The sequence below is a fragment of the Pelobates fuscus genome, chromosome 4 (genome assembly GCF_036172605.1).
Source record: "Pelobates fuscus isolate aPelFus1 chromosome 4, aPelFus1.pri, whole genome shotgun sequence".
NCBI classification, from domain to species: Eukaryota; Metazoa; Chordata; class Amphibia; order Anura; family Pelobatidae; genus Pelobates; species Pelobates fuscus.
This window is the reverse complement of record NC_086320.1, coordinates 323462235-323480719: the sequence shown is the minus strand read 5'-3', so window position 1 is coordinate 323480719 and position 18485 is coordinate 323462235. Positions and strand designations below refer to the sequence as shown.

The following is an 18485-nucleotide window of genomic DNA, read 5'->3' as shown; positions in this document are numbered from 1 at the left end:
CATTTAAAAACTTCACACACACACACAAATAGGCAGATAAACAATGTAAGCAAAAATGTATACAAAAAACATGTTTGTATTCCTAACACTGTAGTGTTCCTTTAACATGGACTAAAGCATTATCAATACAATTATAAGTGAGAAAAACAATGCAAAGATTGTCAGAGAACAGGAAACGGAGTCTGAAAATACATGGGTTTTTTTGTGTATAGCTTAAGACTAGCCTCCCCTCTAATTACACTAAACATGCTAAGGAAGTTTAAAGTCAGGGTGTGGGTATATAGCTGAAGCAATTTTACAAAATCACTGCAGTTCTAATCAGCAGGCAGGTGAAATGGACATGCACTCTAAATGTATGCTTTGTTATGGCCCTTGGAGCGGTATAATTTACTTCCAGGAGTGCAGGTGATACATAGCAATATTTGCATTACTACTTTGTATGCGAGATTCCACTAGCCTTGAAGCGTCATGCAAATAAAATCAGTATCTGCTAAAAGGTTTCAAAACAGCACTGAACACAATGGCTAAACAAAAACGGAACAAGGAAAGACTGAATGGAAAGGTTATATTACAGATGTGTTGAGATGGAAACTGATACTTTACACAAAACTCAACACATTGAGGCTTATTCACTAAACATTGATTTGTATGGAAATGAAAAATAATGTAAACTTAAGGCCAAAATAGCCAATATGGAAATACTCCCCAACCAATAGTCTATATTTAGTCAACATTTATAAAACTGTTTTCAATTCAATAGACAGACACCAGTCACAATTGCAGGGTGGCAGTCATATATTTCCAGTTTATATTGTATTATTTATTGAAAAAAAGATTTAAAAAAAATTTAAGTTGTTGGTGTATTTGTGATCCGGCTTGTTTTTCGGAAAAAAAATTAAATAGAAAATTGGTTACAATGACATAACATTGTACATCAGTATGCCATCATGCCGGTCCCACACAACTTAAGCACTACCTAAAGGAGGAATGGCTATCTAGTCACATATCAAGGCTTACTGTTATTCCAATATAGCCCTCTGATTTCCCATCATGCCTTGGAAAGCACGGTGGTGAAACTGTAGGGCCAGAAGGCTACAGACGGAAACCCAGTTCACATTGCACGACTCCTATCACGCCAGAGAAACCCTCTCTATATGCAGAATTACATACATTTAAAGTCATCCATCTCCTCTAGCCTAAGTTTTTGAACGGTATACAGCCCTCCATGCACAATGCTGGACAACACAGAAATAGGACATACAGGCATAGGTACTTTGACACTAGATACTTGAAACAGTGTGTGTATGGAAAAAGGTGAAGAGGTGCAGGTAACTAATTAAGAAACAGCAGCTCTTGGGGGGCGGAGCCGAGCAAGCAAGCCGGCTGGTCGCATTTCGCATGGGCTCCGGCTCTCAGCGCTCAATAACGTTGCCAAATCGGGACACAGCGATGACAGAGGCAAGCAACCAAAACTATTGGACTCACATAATGCCGGTGCAACCAACGATACCCGTATCGAACCCCGACGTGCCCGGGAAACGCTACAGCTGGCTTGGGCCTACCGGAGGAGGTGAGGGGGAAGGACGGCCGCCTTCCCGCCCGACTCAAAGGCCCCCAAGCGCACGAAATTCGCTTCCCCCCCCCCCTATGGATCGGTGGGGGTCATCCCGGTCCCCGCCTGAAGGGAGACCCCACGCGCCGCACCAAACATTGGTTCCTGTCAGCCTTCCAAGCAACGCGGTGGTGAGGGCCCCCAAGATGGCGGCACTGCCAGCACCAAATACTCGAGACCAACGACGACCAGATCCAACCCCAAGCACCAATGACACTGCTGATGACCCCATCGATGTACTATTCGACCGCTTCTGGGCGAAATGGCTACCACGGTTACAAGCAGGGTCAGTTCCATCCACACCGTCCCCACAGGAGAAGGCATATGGCGGGAGGAAAATGGGGCCTCCACCTCAGGGCACAGAAGAATGGACAAAAGCGATGCTCCACAAAAGAGACCCTCCCGGGCTGGGAGCAACCAGGGGTAAACCCCGCAAGCGCCGACCACACCGGCGGAAAGGTACCACAACTCTCCGCCATTTCCCGACAGGGACGACCATGGGCCACTACGGATCCCAGGTCAGTGGCAAGAGGGCGCTAGCTCCAATACAGTCCCGGGGCAGAGGGGACCACCCATCACCACAACGCCTTATGACCCCCTACAAGTACCGGCACCCGGCCCAGATAAGAGGTTCAGGGGTCCGCCACGCCAGCACAATGCCGGGGCCACAACGGGAGAGGAACGAAACTGCTACTTCAAAGAGTCCCAAGGGCCGAGCTCACCTACCAAGCCTCTACCCAAACAGTGGAAATGAGGCAGACGATCCTAAACGGGACTGCGACATACCGCCAAGGGCTCCCCAGGATGCCGGGCAGCACCCAGAAGGGATTGGTTAAGCATGGGCAATGGCTCTGGACTGATCCCACGGCGATGCCTTGACCCACTCTGCCTGCGTGCCCTTGAGGTCTACCTACCCCGAACGGGCATGGGCTAAATGAGACTGACTTGCGGACACATAACCCTCTCTAAATCTACCCTTGCTTTTTATATTCTCAAGGTTTGAAAAGAATCGTTATGTACTTGTGAATGCTACATAGATCTGTATTATAATTATTAGTGTATTGAAAGATGTACAATGTTGCCTCATCTTAGAATACCAACACCTCTTTCCTAACATAACGCTTCTGAGGCAGCTAAGCCATTCTGCTAGATGCTATTCCACCCATAGCCTTCCACCATCAGCACTGTAATAGGCGATTATACTTTCATTCTGACTGACTAATTTGTTATGCAATTGTTCTTGCCTTTTCTTTTTCTTCTTTTTTTTTCTTTTTCTTTTTAATCAATACACACTAGATGAGCAAAGTACCCAGCATTATAAACCTGCAACACCTTGGTCATACGCTAATTGTGATCCTCTCAACACACACGTGACCTAATCCTGCTCACAGCATGTCTTTGAAATGCTAATCGTTGTCTTAATGCTATACCACTTCAGCATGTAATATTAACTATAAAAATGTGCATGCATTATCATACCCCACTCTGTTTTCAAATGTTTATGAAAAAGCGTGAGGATTGCCTTTGGGGTACCTCATGCGTGATGTCATCTCGTATGCACGACTAAAATAAAGAATTAAAAAAAAAAAAAAAAAAAAAAAAAAAAGAAACAGCAGCTGAGGGGACATGCAATACCAGCTAGGCAGACAGTTTTAAAATGTAGGGCGAAGAGTTCAAATTTCACACTTCTGATTAAAAAAAAAAAATATATATATATATATATATATATATATATATATATATATAATTAAAAAAAATAGATTTACAAGTACGACAGCATTATAATTTCTAGTGTTAAAGGGACATAACTGTCAGAAACTGACTCATTTTAAAGCTTAAAGTGAACTTGTTATGGAAAAATGAACTTGCCTGAAACCACTACCATGTACACTGAATACAACATACATCACAAAGATACATGGTGTATTCAGTGTAAAATATAAAAATTTACAAAATGTTACGCTATTCCATTGCCACTTTGTGAGTACTTTAGACACACACACTCCTTCCCCCCCCCCCCACCCACCCCTTCTAATTGACAGCCACTAGAGGCAGTCTTGACCCTGCAATGCAATTATTGCAATTTATCAGAAACTGCAATAATTAACATTGCAGGGTTAAGGGTTAAAGGACATAGCAACCAAAACACTTAAAATGATATGAGGTTCTCTGGGTGCCTATATTGTCCCTTTAAAAGGGGTTCCTCATTGAAGACGTTAGGTTTTCAAAAGTCTTCACACTCACCACCATTCACACCAAACTCATCCAATGCCTCTTGTATAGCACTGTATTGTATTTAAAATATTTATTTTTAGAATAAAAGGTGTTCATTTAAGTTATTCAAGAATCATATTGACACCAACTAGAATGTTACAAAGGAAAACTGCCATCATAGAAAATACTGAAGAGAAAATAAAAAGTAAATTTTAAATAGCTCTCAAACACTGGATTTTGTGTTGTAAACAAATACTATGCACTCAGTCCACTGTAATAAAATTGCATTACTTGGGTTTTGACCGACTTACACTAAGTATATTAATATAACCATTTCCATTTTGAAAATGAGAACAGAAGCTCAAGAGCAATTCCATATAATTCACAGATAATGATTGCTGGAATACAAAATATTACTTCTGTTAGAGTTTGTGGACAATATTGTATCATGTTTTCCAAAAGTTATGTTTAAAACATTTCTCGGTCATTATTCAACCAGAAATTAGGAATGTCTGTGATTGGTAATAGTCTATGCATCGTCATATAATGTTTTCAAGACAGGTTTCACCTTATTTCGATAAATGTTAAGTCTGTTCGGCAGTTTGTTTCTTTCATTTAAAACATCTAGCGAATATTGGATATCATGGGCACAAAGCATCAGATAATTCAAAGAATTTGATTATATAACATGCTCTTTTTCCAGTAACTGTCACTGAGGATTTTAAAATTGCAATGCTATTCCAAAATGGCCACCTTTACAAAGAAAAAAAAGATAGATTTTTAAATGGACACAACAGGCATCCAGACAACATAATCTCATTGAAGTGGTCTGGGTGCAGTGCCCCGGTCCCACCTAGCCCTGCATCAGTAAAATCCCCATAGGAAAGCATTGCCCCCCCCAGTCAGATAGCACCAATGGAGACGGGGTGCTGACCCAGCGCTGAGGGAGATCGGTGCTAGAATTAGGTAAATGATTAAAGGTTGTTTTTTTTTTAACCCTTTTGCTGCCGGGGGTGGACCAGAAGGCTCTATAGGGTTAGGAATACAGATTTGAATTCCTAACACTATATAATCCCTAGAAGTGCACTCCGTTTATTACCTTCAGGGATGGATAGATTTCACTAAAAGAGGATATGTCACTTTCAGGGATATTTGTATAATTTGCCGAGACCCCAAAAGTAACATCTCTACAGAGGGTGTGGTGGTCGCATGGTGCAAGGAAGATATACTTACCTGAAACCGTACCACCTTCAGCTCCTGATGCGACACTAAGGTCTATGGAAGATCCCGCAAGAACATCCATAGATCAAGTCTCAAGATGAGCTAGACCACGCCTGATTCACACAGCAGATGAGATTTGATAAAAGTAAAATGCATTTTGTCAACCTCATGCTTACACACAAGGCCAAAATACTCAATTGTATGATATCTTTGGCTTGTGTAAGAATTTCACTGAAATTTCAATGCAGTTAATGAGTATTGCATAAACATTATATAAGATATGTCAGAGCCGCTTTAATAATCTTGGCAACCTACTTCTCTACCCTATCCTTACCTTTTATGTCACATTACCACACTCCCTCTAGCATGTAAGCTCATTGAGCAGGGCTCTCAATCCCTCTGTTCCTGTGCGTCCCACTTCTCTGGTTACAAATACTTGTCTGTTAGTCCACCCATTGTACAGCGCTACGGAACTTGTTGGCGCTTTATAAATAATAATAATAATAATAAAAGTTTTGTTTAAGTGTAATTTTAATGTAGAGGGCAGTTAAGATAACAAAAGGTGATAATTCAGAAAAATTAAGACAAAATAAAATTGTGAGGGAAGGGCTTGTGGTGAGAAATGATGGCTGGTCAGTTGACAGATTTGGTAAATTTGGGTATTTATACAAGAGATTTTTAACAAACACTACATCGATTTATCAAAGATGTATGGCCTAAAAAGTGGGGCATAGTTGTAAATGTGGAACGATACACCAATACAACACACCTGCTGGCTCCACAGGTTTCCAAACTGATTGATCTCCCTGACCCTTTTAAAGCTTTGCACTACATTCCACACCAAATTCAGGCTTTTTTTATTTTTTCAAAAAGGTGAGTGTGAGCACATACATTGGTATTAACATGACTTGCAATGTGGTTCCTATGGAATGCAAAAATACTCGGCATAAGGAATTACTGTGTCTTTAAAATGAAAAGACACAGAGACATAAACCTTATAACAATGGCAAATCAAGTAAAATTAACATATTAAATTACCCAACATGATAGATTTTATACATACACACACACACACATATATATATATATATACATCCACACACACAAAAATTATAACAGCGTACTAAAAAAAAAAAAAAAAAAAAAAAGCGCCATTGAGACATAAATGAAAGATCAAACTCGACACTAAAGTCCAATGATCAGATGAGCTACACAAATTACATTAGGGCACGTTGGGTTTCATACGGACATTAAAAAATACAGACAGGAAGATTAGTATATTTAATCATATTCAATTTGCATTTATGTTTCCAATTTCCCAGCAGCATGATTGCCTTGGAGACAGCTATGTCAAATATTTATTAAAAAAGAAAACACATGTATGAGTCACAGTGTTCAAGTCAGTAGAATTTGTTTTTCTGTATACATTACTCTTTTTACACATTTCACAGCAATTAAATTGAAGTGCTCTTTTATAAGGTGTCGAAATGGCTCTATAATAGAGGAGACAGGTGCATTGATATGCAGGAATTATCATCAAGAGTTTTAAACCTCTTCTTCCCTACACACACACACACACACACACACACACCTCTTTCATTTCAGAAGGGCACAATAGGGGGGGTTATGTATTAAACAGCAAATTATAGTGAACAAAATAATTAAATGCAAATGGGCTTAAAAAAAAAAAAAGCTAAGCTGTGACTATAACCATGTTAGACAAATTTTCAAAAATTCACTTTTTTAGCCAGATTTTTTTTTTTTTTTTTTTTTTTTTATTCTATTCTCAATTTACCACCATTCACTGTGAGTAATTCCTAAAGGTGTAGTCTTTTCTACAGCTTCTGACAAACCATTTCCTTATTTTAACCGGTGACTGTAGCCAATATTGTTAAAGCTCAGTAATTCTTATTAAACAAATATTTAATTCGAATTTCTGGAAAAAATTTTACCACCCAGTACCTTCATGAAAACGAACAGATGACAATATAAAAGTATGTTACTGCAACATACAGGTAGATGATACTGGACTCAGCATACATTTTCCTTTGTTGTGTTAAAGGTGACAGTCTGATACGTAAAGTCATTGCTTTTAAAGTTCCAAAACAGGTTAGTACCTACTATGTACTATTTGTGAATTAATTTTCTGAGGATAACTAAATAACAATTGTGAATTATAAGACTTTTTTATGGTGTATTTCAAAACCGAGACTTAGAATTTGTCTTGCAGAATATTTGTCAAACATTTCTCAAGAGTTGGTACCCATCCCAATAATACTTCTGCCTCAAAATAATTATGTATGGGTGTAACAAATATAATGGGACTATCCACTTAGATTCTGCAAAACCAGTTCCCCTCCTTAAACTCATTCTTATTGGCGATGTAAAGTGCATCTTACCTCTTATCTAAAGACACAACAATATACAATTAATTTCAACGAACGAGTGTAAGCGTATGTTACTAAAGTACACTATATTTAGTGAATGGAACCTACTGTAAATCCAGATTTTTCTTTAGAAGAAAATGCAGATTGTCACTGTACTCAATAATTATGTTAAGTACGTCAACCCTGATCATATTCTGACAGCTTGGCAACACAAGAGGATCTGCGGAAGCTGAGGCCTGCAAGTCAAACCTTTAGTAAGAAGATCAGGTTTTCCAGCCACGTCTGTATTTATAGCGGAAATCCTGATAATGCATTTGAAAGGCTGACTATGAAAACACATTTACTGCCAAGCAATCGAAGCTTCTACTTCAATTCATTTTTTTTTTTTTTTTTTACACCCATTTACATTGAAAAAGATGAAGGACAGCATATAAGTGAGACATTTAGTATATTTAACTCCATTAGACAGTATAGGACAGGAGAGATTACCATTGATCTTATTATCTAATATGTATGATTCCCCATATCCCTGCCTAAAAAACAAAGTCACAACAAAAGATTAAGCAGCAGCTGTGAGGGACAGCGGTATATTCTGCTCAAATAAAAGATAACGTATTCTGGAGTCACCAGCACTCATATTTATTCCACTTACAAAATGTAATTGCTCAAAGCTGGTGGACAGATTTATGGCACTTCATCTTTTGTAGACTACAGCTCCCATGATGCTCAATGTGGCTGGGTGAGAATCAGAAGAGCTTTAGTCTGGTTTGCCAAAGGTTAGTCAGTATCTCCTACAGCACCAACCACATAACTTCCTCTGTCTGAGGATGCACACACACAAGATACAACACAGACAAAATATACTCAATACATGAATATGACAAAATCCACACACTGCAATAATGTCTTTCCCAAAAACTCCATCAATGATAAGCCAGCCACACAATAGGCACTGCTATGTCTGGGAACAAGGGCTGGCTGAAAGGGAACATAAAGACATAATGGGTTGGGGCTGGCTGAGGGGGCACATACAGTCATGGCAGAATGGGGGGCTGGCTGAGGGGGCACATTCAGACATAATGGGCTGGCTGAGGGGGAACATACAGTCATGGCAGGATGGGGGCTGGCTGAGGGGTGACATTCGGACATAATGGGCTGGCTGGCTGAGGGAGAACATACAGTCATGGCAGGATGGGGGCTGGCTGAGGGGGAACATACAGTCATGGCAGGATGGGGGGCTGGCTGAGGGGGGACATTCAGACATGGCAGGATTGGGTTAGTTAAGGGTGAACATACAGATAATGTGTTGGGGCTGGCTGAGGGGAACATGCAGTCATCATGGGATGGGGCAGAGTTTTTTTGGGTATCAGCCAAAAGCTGGGTGCGACCTCCGACATGGCAGCCCCCCCCCCCCCCCCCCCCCGTCCTTTCCCAGACAGCCATTATACCATGGTCCCTGAGATATATATACCGCTAATAATAATAATAATAATGAGTGCAGCAGTGCTTAGTGGTACTCACCGAGATCCCAGTCCGGACACACTGATGATGGTGGTGGTGGTGATGTAGAACAACAAAGTTTGTGAGCATTGGAGGGGGGGCAGAAAGGAAGTGATTCCTCCCTCCTGGCAGATCTGTCCCGGTATAAAGTGTGAGAGCGGAGTGTGGAGGAGCGGCACAGCCCGGACTGCATTACACTGAGTGCCGCTCACACTGACTGTCTCCCTCCCCGCGCCCTTGCTTTCCGTCTCCCTCTCTGTCTCTCCTGTCTGGGAGCTGCCAATCAACGCCGCGTCACGTGACCCGACTCCAGGCACTCTTCTTCTTCGAAACGCGAGTTCCCGAAGAGCCGGGTGCCGTGACGTCACGAAGGCGCGCCCCCCTCGTCCTCCTTCCTCCTCCAGCAGCAGCCAGCGTGCAGTCTGTGAGCGCAGACTGGCGGGTGCTGTGTGTGTGACTGGCGGCCCGTGCCATGCTCCCACAATGTATCGCCAGACTCAGGCTGTATATTGAGGAGAGGATATTAAAGATGATCACATTGCTGCTTTCTTTTTAGCCTCTGTCTATGTGAATATACACAGGGTGGAGGTTTTCTTGTAATAAATGGCAGCTGTTTGAGACACTTACACTGCAGCGCTCTGCAGTAGTTATGGTGCCAAGGGGGCTCAGGTACCATGGGTGTGGAAAGTATAATTGTAAGACAAATCTCCCTAAAAAAAAATCCCTGGGGGCATGAGATGGGTAACATCCTCCAAGTGATCGCTTTTAAAAACATATGTTTTATTGTTTATGAAAAATTAGAAAAACAAAACATATTTTAATGACGTTGGTTATCTTCTCCACGTAGCTGTTAAAACAATTACTTTCCAGCTAGAAAATGTATGGATTTTTAAACGCAAAACCCAGGACATACTTGAAAATGAGAGAAATCTCAATGTATTCATACTGGTAAAATATTTTATAAAGAAATAATGAGAAATTCCATATAACGGGACACTGTAACCATTTTGTTTTCTAAGTCCGCTATGCTTTCCATTCAGCTACTCTGGACTGAAAATTTGAATTCACCTTAAATTCTCTCTTTAGTAACTAACCCTGTAACTAAGTTTCCCTGGCAGGGGGGTCATCATGGGGTGACAGACAGTAATCTGTTAAGGGGCCAGGCTGGGTCCTGCGTCAGGATATGAGGTATTGTGGACCCGGGGGAGCTCAGTCTGCAGCTCCTCCAGGTCCTTCTCTCGCGAGCACGGAGCGTTGCCATGGCGTTGCATTATGTATATTTAAGGAAAAAAAAAACATTTTATTAAATTTAAAAAAAAACATTAAAAAAAGCCCCACATCCTTATCACACACATACCCTACAAACACACACATACACTGCCCCCCACACACACATTGTCCCCCAACTACATAGACTGCCCCCATACACACATATTGCCCCACATACATACACTGCCCCCATACACACATTGCCCACCATACATATACGCTACTGATCCCACACACATACACTGCCCACATACACACACATACACTTCCCCCATACACACACATCGCCCACATACACTGCCCCCAATACACACACACACACCCTACACACACATTGACCCCACACACACATACACTGCCTCATACACACAAACTTCCCCCCATACACACAAACTTCCCCCCCATACACACATTGCCCCCCACTCACACTGCAACGCACACACACACACTGCCCCCCTAACACACACTGCCGTCCTCACGTACACACTGCAACTTTCACACTCACACCCTGCTCACACAGTCCTTCTTACACAAACACACACACTGCATCTCTATGGGAACCTTCAGCGTCTCCAAAACGTGGAGGACCTGAATGTAGGTGCTGCACACTGTGCAGCACTGACACAGGAAGCACCTCTAGTGACCGTCTGAGTGGCTGTCACTAGAGGTGTCACTTGGAAGCAATGTAAACACTGCCTTTTCTCTGAAAAGTCAGTGTTTACATTGAAAAGCCTGCAGGAACAGGCTATAGACACCAGAACCACTACATTAAGCTGTGTGTGTGTGTGTGTGTGTGCACGCGCCTGCTGCTCCATGTATGTGTGTGTCTGCTACTGAGTGAGCTTGTGTTTTTATGTCAATGAGCTTATGTATATCAGTGAGATTGTTTGTCTATGAGGCTGTGTATCAATGAACGTGTGTGTGTCAGTGACATTGTCTGTGTCTGCATGTGAGTATGCTTACTGTATAATTAAACGTTTTACTATGAAAGGACCAATATTTTATATTAGAAAAAGCAATATATATATTTACTCAATCATCTAGGGTGGCAAGACATAGCCTTACATATTACATGCGACAATATATGGCGCATTGACTTATGGGGCTGGCATATTTTTTTTTTCCAGGGCTGCTTTGTATCCCCAGTCCGGCCCTGCGTGTATTCCTGATCCTGAACGTGTATTCCTGACACTATTTAGCCACCAGGCTTCCCCATGCCCCTTTAAATAAATTTTAAAAATACCTTTATTCCAGCGCCATTATTGGCTGAGATAATCAATTCTGATTATCTCAGCCAAAGAGGCGGGCCAGGGAGCAGAGCCAAACACCCATCTGGCCAATTAGCATTTCCTCATAAAGATGCATTGAGTCAGTGTATCTCTATGGGGAAAATTCAGTATCTCAATGTAGTGTTTACAGCTAAAGGTCTGCAGGGACCGGCTATAGACAGCAGAACAACTACATTAAGCTGTAGTTGTTCTGGTGACTATAGTGTTCCTTTAACCCCTTTCCGACCTCGTCCGACAAAAAATGGTTGTTAATGACCTCGGACGTACCTGGTACATCCGATAGTAAATCGCCACTTACCTGATCGCTGGCGATCCCCCTCAGATGTGGCACCATCTCAGATGTGGAGGGAGACCCCACAGGCAGCCAGCAAGCTCACACGGCACAACTAGTCACAACAGGAGTGCTGCAAGAAATTCTGGATTCCCTGGCAAGCAAAATACAAACCACGATGTATTCAGCTATTGCAGACGTGAAAAAGGATCTTACAGATTTGGGGAATCGCACCTCAAAAATAGGAGGACAGAATGGAGGATTTTGCTACATCTCACAACACCATGGCAGGGAAAATGGAGGATCTGGATGACAGACTCCTAGCATGTGAGTAAAAAATTATGAACATGGAGGATCGTTCACACAGGAACAACCTCTGTCTGCAGGGGGTGCCAGAGAAAATAGGCCCCGCTGACCTGAAACCATATGCTATTGAATTCTTCAGTTCCATGGTCCCTTACACAGGGCCGGTGCCACCGTTAGGCGACCTAGGCATTTGCCTAGGGCGCCTCCTTGCTGGGGGCGCCCACCAGGATATTTCCTGGTGGGCTACCCCTGTCCTGAGCCGCAGCACTGGGCGAGCGGCTCTAGAGCCGCCCCCCGGCGCCGGGCCAATCCTCCAGCCACCCGAAGGAGCCTTGTCAAAGGGGGCCCAAGAGGTGGCCATATGGCCACCTCAGGGCGCCCCCAAAGCTGTCCTTAAATCGGGATGGCATACTTAACAGCGCGAGGAGTGAGGAGCTGACCTACACTGGACCCCAGGGAGGTAAGGAGGCTGGATGTCTGAGTCTGTATGTGTGTTTGAATGTCAATGAGTGTTTGTGTGTGTGTGTGTGCATCTGTCAGTGAGTGAGTGTATGTATGTCAGTGAGTGTCTGCCTGTGTGTGTGTGTGTGTCAGTGAGTGTTTGACTGTCAGTGTGTGTGTGTCTGTCAGTGAGTGTCTGCCTGTGTGTGTGTGTCTGTCAGTGAGTGTCTGCCTGTGTGTGTGTGTGTGTGTGTGTGTGTCTGTCAGTGAGTGAGTATTTGACTGTTAGTGAGTATGTTGGTGTGTGTGTGTGTTTGTCTGTACATGAGTGAGTTTATGTATATCAGTAAGTGTGTGTGTTTTTGAATGTCAGTGTGTGTGTCTGTCAGTGACTGTGCTTGTGTGTGTGAGTGTGTCTGTCAGTGAGTGAGTGTATGTATGTCACTGAGTGTGTGTGTGTGTGTCTGTCAGTGAGGGAGTGTTTGTCAGTGTGTGTCTGTCTGTCAGTGAGTGTGTTTATGTGTGTGTGTCAGTGAGTGAGTGTATGTATGTCAGTGAGGGTTTTACTGTCAATGTGTGTATGTCAGTGAGTGTGCTTTTGTGTGTCAGTGAGTGTATGTATGTCAGTGAGTGTCTGTCTGTGTGTGTGTCAGTGAGTGTCTGTCTGTGTGTATGTCTGTCTGTGAGTGTCTGTCAGTGAGTGTCTGTCTGTGTGTGTCTGTCAGTGAGTGAGTGCATGTCTGTCAGTGAGTGTGTGTCTGTCAGTGAGTGTGTGTGTCTGCCAGTGTGTGTCTGTCAGTGAGAGAGTGACATGAGAAGGAGGCAAAATGGATCTTTGCCTAGGGCGGCAGAAATCCTTGCCATACTGATTCATACCAACAATATGATAGGCTGAAAGCAGTCAGCTGGCACTCCCAGACAATCACAGATGTCCATTCCTGCTGAGGTTAATGCTGCCTCATTAGTCCAAGCAGCCCAGAGGAGATCGGCTGTTGGTGACTCACATTAGGCACCAAAACGTTAAAAACGAGGGGGAGGGGTTTGACCACCATACCGACTAGATGCACCTTGAGAGAGATCTTCAAATATTTCCTAATATTTTCAGATTATATGCTTATGTCCCTCTCGAGGTGAGCTATACTGCGACATACATTGTTTAGGACTGAGCTGGTCCAACGTAGAGCGGCAGGCAGCGGCATTTCTAGTCATTAGAACAATGTTTTGCCCAAGGAGGGCGTGGTTTGAGTAGGGAATGGAGTGCTATTGGCAGAAAGAATACATGCAAAGGATGACTGTGTGTGGGGAGGCTATGTTTTAGTTTCCTGGAAACCCACTCACTACATGGCTTTTGCTTTGCTCCATCCTGATTTAATTTTGGCCTTTGGGCAATTTTTAATTTACCAGGTGGTCCAGTGGTTTCCCTAGTGGTCCAGTAGGATTAGTTGCAGTTCTGCAAATCTGGCTGGGTGCAGTCCCCTCTGAATGCTCCCATCCGGTCTCTGAACAGGAGAAAGCATTGGTATCAATCTGCACCCAGACAGTGGTGTTGACCTGCTTTGAAAGCAGGGCTGGGCAGGGACATCAACTGTGGCAAACCTAGCCACTTCTAGGATACTAGAATTTATGTAGCCAACGGTTGTCTGTATGTATTGCTGTGATGTATGTATAACTTGAATGTATATTGTGTTGCCCATAGAATTCGTATGCTAGCAGCCGTAAGCCACTAGCATTCATGTAGTTCGTTTCACGAACAGCGACGGTACGGGCTGTTCGTGAAACGAATGCAGGCCCCCCCGGATAGACCACCCATAGAGGGACGTGTGGCGCTCGTTAACCGATTGCAACATTGTTGCAATTGGTACTTAAAGGCTCTCCTAGGTGGCCGTCGTTCGACTACCGACCACGCGGCGGTCGGCCATCTTGGATCCTTTGTCTCCTCAGCGGTGTTTGGTCGTCGAGCGCCTGGAACTGAAAACGGCTACTCGACGGCATGAACACTGCTGTACTTCCAGGCCGTTCGGGAGTTCCAATCGTTTCCTATTAAGGTTCCCCATCGGTGTTCGGTAGTTTTAAACAAACTCGATGGCAAAGTCCATTTCGTGCGGCGTTCGGTTGTTTTAGCTGGGTTCTGAGCGGTATTCTTACGGAAGGTACCCCCAGACCCCAGCTATCTACCGAAGGTCCATTCGTGCAAATAAGGTGAATTGTGAGAAAGTTATGTATGTGGATAATCCACTTAACGGTCTATTTCAGTGGGAGTGTCCCTCTCGTGCAGCAGTGCCTGGGAGAATTGCTCCAAATGTTAAGTCCCCCATGTAGTCCCTCACTGTATTACCCCTGCTATGTCAGTAAGGAAACCCCTTGCATGGGGACTTGCATAAATACTGGAAGCTGTGAATAAAGACCTCAGTTGACTCCCAGAACTGTGTTTCATCCGGTTACTGGGGGATTTGGGATATTGCCTTACTTTTCAGCGCTGACTGTGGATTTACCTTTAATACCAGCGGAGATCGTGGGATTTAATATTGCCGCTCCGCTACATCAACAGATCTGCCTGTGCAGATACAGGGATTCACAACAGAGCTGGTACTGTTAAAGGGGACAAATTGCAAATTAAGTTTGTTTGCATAAAACAATGTTAGTTTGAGCTGATTAAATGTCATTATGTTCCATAAACAAAATAAATGGAATGGTATGAAAGAGAAATTAGTGAGTTCAACCTTTTCATTATGGATGCAGTTGAGTCTGTCTTTATCATTCAATTTATAAGGTACATGTCAATGAATAAATTGTTGATATGATAATGAGAAACTATAAACTTTCACTTCACCATACCATCACAAACCCGCCAAAGTGCGGGTTCATATAAATAAACGGTCAATGATTTCCCAAGTTGGTATGAAATGGTATGTTGATACAAAATACCATTACAGATTGCAGTATGGGCGCCCAACAGAAAAAGGTCATTGTTATAGCATTCTTAAATGCTTTGAAAATGTACCATCGGGCTGCATCAGGGTACCCCTAGCTCCATAAATGCAACAGTGCACTGTAGTGGTTATGGTGCATGCAATGTTCTTTTAAGAAATCTTGTCCCCTTTTGGCCCCTTAAAAACAATCATTATATCTGTAGAGTGCTACAAAATATCTGTCAAGTCATACTTTACAAAATTGTTAGAAACGAGCAGACTTTATGTGACATTGTCTGAAAAGAAAAATCGGACTGACAAGAGATACATCATAAATGGAAGGTAAAGTATTTATTTTAAAGGTTGTTTCTTTTTTCTTTTTACTAGAATATAGATTTGTTCATATTGTGCCCATCAAAGCATGACAGTGTTATAGAAGAGGTCCTGTATTCCAGTAAATCTGAGCATCAGGTTTTTAGTTGTAAACCTTTTATTGATTTCAGAGTGTAATTTGAATCAGGACAGTACTCTGGATGTATAGTGTTTGTACATCGTACACGTTTCACTAGGTTTAAGGTTTCAAGCTTATTATCAGTAAAGTTTTTTCACTAAACGACAAATTGTAATCAACTGAATACTAAATGGCAGATTTGAGGAAACCATGCTTTTAGTAACACAATCTTTAAAATCCTTATCAGTATGCAAATCGTGGTCTTTACATTAAGTAATCATACATACATAGTGAATTCATGTTTGATGAATGTAGAAATGTTCTTAATATTACAGCTGGTCCTGGCAAGATAGTAAACCTTAGCATGATACAATTCGATCTTATGATGAAGTCATATAATCGTAGACGGTGGTGTGTTAAGATTCTGCTTGCTTTTGCTCACATACATTCTATATGACCATTGACCAACAACATGGTCTGACTTCTTTGCACAGAGCACAACAGTGGCTTTATCACCTTCTAGGTTATTTGTATATTTTGGTGGCATTGCCGCTTGGTGTGCAGTTGCCCTGGGGTGCAAACTTAAACCAAAGAGCCAAATTAGGTAACCAAGAATTCACAGACTATAGAACATGTTATTGGGATCACAAGGACAGTACAGCCATTTTTTGGTGCAGTTTATTAAATCTGTCAGATTTGTTTTAATAATTTTTTTTATCTATTGCTTATTTTACGCTCTGCAGTCTCACTGCTTATTTCTCTGCCACTTAGGTGTTAAATCACTTTTGTTTCTACCCATGCAGCCCTAGCTACAGTTCCCCTGCCTGTGAATCACATTGTCTGAATAAAGAATGGTTTAATTTTCAGACAGATTATTTTCTTATCTACTGCTCTGTAAATTTAACTTTTATCACACACAGGAGGCCTCTGCAGGGTCTAGAAGACAAACTCGTTTTCCTGGCAGTATAGGGTCATTAGGTTCCCCTCCCACCCTCATGGCCCCCCTCCCGCTGGGCTGAAGGGGTTAAAACCCTTTCAGCCACTTTCCTTTCTCCAGCGCCAGGCTCCCTCGGCGCTGGGGAACTCTCCTCCTCCTGCCGACGTCAGCGCTAAATGCGTATTCAAACTGCCCATAGGAAAGCATTACTCAATGCTTTCCTATGGACGTCAGCGTCTTCTCACTGTGATTTTCACAGTGAGAATCGCGGAAGCGGCCTCTAGTGGCTGTCAGGGAGACAGCCACTAGAGGCTGGATTAACCCTCAGTGTAAACATAGCAGTTTCTCTGAAACTGCTATGTTTTCAGCTGCAGGGTTAAAACTAGAGGGACCTGGCACCCAGACCACTTCATTGAGCTGAAGCGGTCTAGGTGCCTATAGTGGTCCTTTAACAGGGTAAGAGATAAGACATTCTAAATTAAACATAATGTGTATTAAAGGAAGTTTAAACATTAGATCTCTCTTTACAGAAAGTGTTTAGGAAGACTGTGTAAGCCCCATGCAAGGAGGTGTGACTTACAGAGCCGGATATGCCATAAGACCACCAAGGCCACAGCCTCAAGGAGGTAGGCAAGAGAGGGGCACCCTGGCAGATGGTGAGATAAAAGATCTCCCTCACCACCCAGTCCACTATCCAGCAGTGGGGCCAATCCGACAGTATACTATAGCTCCTTCCCCCCCCCCCCCACTACAGCCACTATCCATCCACTATTGTACCATCCTCCAAATATATAACCTATATGCCACTACAGCCCCTATCCCCCTCTACAGCCTCTAAACCCTTACTATCGTCTCTAAATCCCTACTACAGCCCCTATCCACTCTATTATAGTTCATACCCCCCACTACAGCCCCTATCCACTCTATTATAGTTCATACCCCCCCACTACAGCCCCTATCCACTCTATTATAGCTCATACCCCCCCACTACAGCCCCTATCCACTCTATTATAGTTCATACCCCCCACTACAGCCCCTATCCACTCTATTATAGTTCATACCCCCCCCACTACAGCCCCTATCCACTCTATTATAGCTCATACCCCCCACTACAGCCCCTATCCACTCTTTTATAATTCATACCCCCCACCCACTAGAGCCCTTATCCCCCTAGTATATTCACTATCCAACCCACCATAGCCCCTATTCCCCACACTACAACACTTTTCTCCCCTTCAACAAACACACCAACTATTACCGCAAACACACATTACAGCTCCTACTCCATGCACATATATGCTACAGTCATTATTCCCCCCCCCTAACATATACACTACAGCCCCAATTTGCCTACATACACTCTGTTGCCCTAATTGTCTTCACCCTACTGCCCCTAACCCCTCATATAAATGCTATTGCTTTTATTCCCCCCAAACACACCCTAAGCCCCTATGATCAACAACATGCATAATACAGCCACTATCTACATATAGCCTTTAAGATTAGTACCTCGATCCTGATGTCGATCTTTTTGGATTACATATTAATGGAAAGACCATGAGTGCAGCCATATCTTTTACTTCATTTGGGTAATACAAGCCTTATGGGCTGGCACCCAGCAAACTACAGGGAGTGCAGAATTATTAGGCAAATTAGTATTTTGACCACATCATCCTCT

At 42.9% G+C, this 18485-nt stretch overlaps 1 protein-coding gene across 3 annotated transcripts in view; it reads right to left on the bottom strand.

Annotated features, from left to right (window-relative positions):
• HYCC1 (hyccin PI4KA lipid kinase complex subunit 1) overlaps positions 1-9271 on the bottom strand; it is a 123573-nt gene extending 114302 nt beyond the window's left edge. For 2 of the 3 annotated variants that reach the window (XM_063452381.1, XM_063452380.1), the window contains exon 1: positions 8956-9271. The gene's annotated coding sequence lies outside the window, so the exon portion shown is untranslated. The remainder of the gene's footprint in view (positions 1-8955) is intronic. The other variant, XM_063452379.1, reaches the window with a different exon arrangement.
• Between the last annotated feature and the right edge of the window lie 9214 nt (positions 9272-18485).